Here is a 5,495-nt window from a genome sequence, read left to right as displayed (position 1 = left end):
CTAGTTTTGAGGCTACATTGCACTTACCCCTGTTTGACACCTGGAAACATAGTCATTCATTCTCCTAAATGGCTCTCCTAGCTATATGAGATAATTTGCATGCAGTGCAATTTCATCTACTCACCCCTTCTTCCTCGTATTACCTTCAATCCCAGTCATATTGACTGCCCGTTCCTCCTGTAGGAAAAAAACTACAGTTTGTTCTAACCAAAGGCTATTGTGAGATACGAACACAAACTCTGCTTCCCCAACAGACCTGTCCCCAGAGGGTAGGGATGGAGTGAGAGGGCAGACTGTTGGGGTTTCTGGGATATCTCTGTTTGATGTAAACATTTTGCTATTAAGCTTAATTAGAGAAACTAATTGAAGAAAAGGTTTCATGCAGAAAGCCCAGTCTGGGACTGAGCCTGCCCTGTTGCAGTTCAAAGTGTTGGCCAAACTATGGGACAACACAATGGCTACCACCAGAGCCAGAACATCCCGCTTACTCCTCGTGCCTGCAGCACGGATCATCTTTGCGCCCGCTTCTACATTATTGTCTCTTTTCTCATGCATGCACAAAGCAATCTCTTGAGCTTTCTCAGTGAGACTTTTCAAGCTGCAACTGCATTGAAATTGCTGGGAGGGTGCTACGGGCAGTTTAGGACAGAGAACCTTCACAGAATTAATCTTCTCACATGTTTCTCAAGCTTTGGTTAAACTTTCTAGCAAAGTTCAGGAGAGTTTCCAGGAGTGACAGGGGCTGTGGCTTGATGCCGCTGGTCTTTCTGCCCCAGCAACTCTCCCTCTGGCTTGCTCCTACCTGGGAGTCAACTACCCCAGTCTTCATTTTTGCCCACACAACCACTGGTGGGACTATGTGCAAGCTGAGGACGGAAGTAATGAAGTTTAATTTCTTCCACAGAGAGATTTATAAAGCCTGGATCAGTTCTCTCCAGTTCACAGAGCTGTCCTGCTGCCATTGCATGGGGCAGCTGGAGGCACAAAGGCAAAAACAGCTCAAGCTAGTTTTCTCACCCTGGGAAATGTATGGGGAAACCACTGTGTCCCCTGGCCACCCCAGTCTTGAAGCCAGCCCCAGGGCTGCAGCCACAGGAAACATTGCTTCAGCTGGAGAACCATCTTGAGAAGGTCCTCTTGCCATTGCCTGGAGCGAGCCCATCTGGAGCCAGCTTGAGAAGAAGGGGGCCACGGTGAACCCAGCCAGTGTTCAGCAATCAGGTGCAGAGCCCCAGAAGCTGCTGTGTCAGCACTTCTCGGGCGACGCAACACAAAATCCAGGGCTTTGTGCTGTCTCTGCTGTCGGCACTGAGGATTGTGCAAAGGTCCTTGCTTGCCCAGAACTTGGAGCGTGTCCCTACTGCACCGGAGCCTGCAGTTCTCGTGGGTGAAAAAAATTGGCTGTCTGGAAGTTATTCTCCCAGTTTTCTAGTCAAGTGGTAAAACGGGTTTGCTGTTGTGCCGAGGCCGATACAGGAAATCTACATCCCTGCCATTCCAACAGCCTTTGACCGCAATCTCCCACAAGAAATCTCGGCACATCTCCACCTCTGCTAGCTGGGAATCAGAAGCATGGCGGGGCATGGAACAGTTCTCTAACAGGATTTTGCCAAATCAGGGTTCTTATTTCATTCCCAAAGCCGCTGGGATACACTGCTTCCTTCTTTTTGATTTGGGACAGGAATTTAAGTTCAGGTCCCCATCGCTGCGAGTGCGTCCCGTGGCCGCTGACCACAAGCTGCCTTGAGCACGGATGTGGAGTAAGGGCAAGTTTTTCCCATGTTCGTGGTGGATCAGTGAATGTATAGATGGATCTTCACTGAGGAGATGTGTCGGCTCATTGGCAAATGTGTCAAGAAGCATAAAGGGAGAAAAAAAATCTGTCTGAGGCAATGCAGAGGGTGGGCCCTGGGAGTCGGGGAGACCAAAAAGCCAGACCAGGTGTAAATGGTTTTAAATGTATACAGATGACAACTGCGTAATTAATTACCCTGATTTAAGTTACACTGATTTTTTTGTGTGTGTGTAGATAACGCCGAAGGCTACACTGTTATCTTAGAGGAATGTTTATGTCTGGAGATTCATTTTCACCCTGCCAATAATAACCCTTCCCTGGAGTTTCTGAAACATTAATTATAGTTTTGTAATGCACAAGTTTTGCAACCAGCTCAAGGTAATTCTCTGTAACACTGGGCTCTGACAGAAACAAATTAATGGCTGATTTGAAAGCTGACAGTTGCCTAGGCATGAGCACTCAAGACTTCATTACGTTTGTTGTGTATAAATAAAATGGGTCTCACCGTACGTGCCAGCCCGTCTGCCTACATAGGCACACTCACAGCCTCCAACATGGCCAGCACTGGGGAAGAACTAGTTTACCCCAGCTAAAAAGCAAGTATGGACAGCCCCATGCAGGAGGAAGAACTAAAAGTGAAGATCTCAGATGCAGCTGGACACGGTTTGAGTATTTCATCCAGGGGCTTCCCTCCTGAGGTGCCACCAGGACACCAGGATCCCACCGACGCTGCTCGCTGCTCCCTGCTCCACTCTCAGCACCTCCCAAGCTCAGGGGGCTGCTTTGTGACTGTGTCTCTTGCAGATGCACAGCTTTCGTCTCCACCACATCAAATCCTTTAGCTCAGATCACAAAATAAGCCTAAAGGGACAAATTTAAACCTTAAAAAAAAAAAAAAAAAAAAAAAAAAAAAAAAAAAAAAAAAAAAAAAAAAAAAAAAAAGTAGGAAGATGTTTTATTTCCAGACTTGTCAAGTTAACACATTCAAAATAAGAAAAGAAATGGGATTTTTAGATCATACAGGAGAAAATACATTCTTCTTAGCTCTTTTCATGTCTCCGCTGCCTTGAGGAGGGGAATGGAGCTTCCCACCCAGCCATTCGAGCACTACCTCTTCTCCTTGGCCATCTGGGATGGAGCTAAATTCCCATTGGCATTATATTTCTTAATTAGCATAATCCTTCAAATTACAGTGGCTTTCTTGCAAGCCGCAACTTGTTCAGGATTGTGGCAGTTCTTTATAAATTGTGTAAGAAATGTTGTCAGCTGTCTTACCCAGCACTGCTTGTAGCTCCTGAGCAGCTTTTCATAGAGACATGCTAAAAATACAGGTAACAGCCGTGATATTGAAAGTGTTTTCTCTGCATGACTTCCTTTGCCCTTTTGTTGATCTTGAGGGACAGGCTGTCACCTCCACAAGGAGATGGGCGATGACATCAATTCGGAAATGAAGAAAGTGAAGCCACGAGTGTCAATAAAAATAAAAGAAGAAATATTTTGCCAAAGGCAGTGATGACAAGGGAAAAAATAGTTATTTAACTAGATGAGAAACAAATGCGGTATGAACAATGCCATGTGTCCAGTACTACGTGTAGATGGCAAAAATGTCATGTCATGGGAAAGACAAACTCAAGAAATACTTGTCCTTTGTTACGATGGGAGGGTGAGATATGCGTACCTGAACACAAAATGCTTCACAGCATCACAGAGTGGTTGAGGCTAGAAGGAATCTCCAGAGATCATCTGGTCCAACCTCAAGCAGGGCCACCTAGGTTTGTCCAGGAACTCCAGACAGCTTTTGAACACCTTTGTGCTAGTTTTAGCTGGGGTAATGTTAGTTTTCTTCACAGCAGCTGGTATGGGGCTGTGTTCTGGATTTGTGCTGGAAACACTGTTGATAACACGGATGTTTGAGTTATTGCTGAGCGGCGCTTACACAGAGTCAAGGCCTTTTCTGCTCCTCACCCCGCGCCGACAGCGAGGGCTGGGGGGGCACAAGGAGCTGGGAGGGGACACAGCGGGGACAGCTGACCCCAGTGACCAAAGGGATATTCCCTGCCGTACGACGTCTGCTCAGTGTATAAAGCTGGGGAAGAAGAAGGAAGGGGGGGATGTTCAGAGTGATGGCGTTTGTCTTCCCAAGTCACCGCAACGCGTGATGGAGCCCAGCTTTCCTGGACATGGCTGAACACCTGCCTGGGGTGGGAAGCAGGGAATTCATTCCTTGTTTTTCTTTGCTTGTGTGCGTGGCCTTTGCTTTACTCATTACACTGTCTTTATCTCAACCCACGACTTCTCTCACTTTTCTGATTCTCTCCCCATGCCATCGAGGGAGAGTCAGTGAGCAGCTGCGCAGTGTTTAGTTGGCGATTGGGGTTAAACCATGACAGGTTGGAAAGGACATCCTGAGGCCATCTGGTCCAAGCCTCCTGCTCAAGCAGGGCCTCCTAGAGCTGGTTGCCCAGGACTGTGTCCAGCTTTTGTCCAAGGATGGATACTCCACAACCTCCCTGGGCAACCTGTGTCACCCTCACAGTGAAACATGTTTCCTGAACCTCCTGTGTTTCAGTTTATGCTCATGGGCTCTGGAGCTGGCTGAGAAGAGCCTGGTCCTCTTTGCACCATCCCTGCAGGTGTTTATAGACATTAATGAGATCCTCCTGAGCCTTCTCTTCCCCCAGCTGAATTGTCTCCGCTCTCTCAGCCTTGCTGCATACCTGAGGAGCTCCAGTCCCATCACCATCTTGGTGGACCCTCACTGGACTCTCCGGTCCCTCTCACAGGGCTGAGCCCAGCACAGGACACAGCACTCCAAGGGCCAGCTTTTGAATTCACCACTAGGGAAGACGTTATGCACAAACCATTACCATTAATTCTTTTTTTTTTTGTTTTTTAACTGTGGGACCTGATAGCGTGTACTTGGGAGTTTTATCAGCTAAGGAACATGCCGAGCAATCAGCAACAGTAGTCAATAAATACTAATGGCCTACACCAGCTCTGCAGGACTGGGGGAAGCGGAGAAGGGCAAAAATATAATTCCATTTGCACATTTGTGAAAAGAAAGTGATAAGTTCCAGGCTAATTAGAGTAACCATAAGGAAAATCTCATCAGTGTTGATGCAGGACATAAGGAGGATGGCGCCAAAAGGCAAGAGGAAGCACCGAGCAGCGGGTGCCGTGCTGGAAAACGCCTTGTGGCGAGAAAAAAAACCTTAAAAATAAATGGGAAAACGCGGCACCTCGGAAGGCCCTGAGAGGCGGGTGGGCGGCCTCCTGTCAGAGCCGGCCCTAAGGGGAAGGTGGGCACAGAGGCCCAGGGTGGCCGCCGTTGGGCGAGGCCTCTCCCGCCCCGGGGCGATGCAGGCCACGGCGGGGGGAGTCCGCAGGGCCAGGATCGCCCCGGGGCGGGGGAGCCCCCGACTGAGACACAAAACGGGGCCCGGTCCGGCGGGAAAAGGACGGGGACGGGGAGGGGTAGGGAAAAGAAGGGAAGGGGGAGGGCGGTCCGCCATGCCCCGTCCCGCCCCCAGCCCCGCCCGCCGCCGCCATGTTGCGGCTGTTGGTGGCCGGTGCGGGGTGAGGCCTGCGCGGGGCCTCGGCGGCGGCGGCGGGGGTTTCTCCCCTCTCCTCACTTCGCCACTAGCCCCTCAGAGGAACCGCTCAGCCTGGGTGAGTGCCGCCCGCCCGCCCGGCCGCGCCG

At 49.8% G+C, this 5,495-nt stretch overlaps 1 protein-coding gene across 1 annotated transcript in view; it reads left to right on the top strand.

The window, feature by feature from the left end:
* Positions 1–5,334: 5,334 nt before the first annotated feature.
* Positions 5,335–5,495, top strand: part of ZNF592 (zinc finger protein 592) — a 42,825-nt gene continuing 42,664 nt past the window's right edge. Inside the window, exon 1 of the mRNA XM_014961596.1 lies at positions 5,335–5,464. The gene's annotated coding sequence lies outside the window, so the exon portion shown is untranslated. The remainder of the gene's footprint in view (positions 5,465–5,495) is intronic.

The sequence above is a fragment of the Calidris pugnax genome, unplaced genomic scaffold (genome assembly GCF_001431845.1).
Source record: "Calidris pugnax isolate Ruff unplaced genomic scaffold, ASM143184v1 scaffold492, whole genome shotgun sequence".
Lineage (NCBI taxonomy): Eukaryota > Metazoa > Chordata > Aves > Charadriiformes > Scolopacidae > Calidris > Calidris pugnax.
The sequence above is the reverse complement of the archived record's forward strand: the minus strand, read 5'-3'. Positions and strand labels throughout refer to the sequence as shown.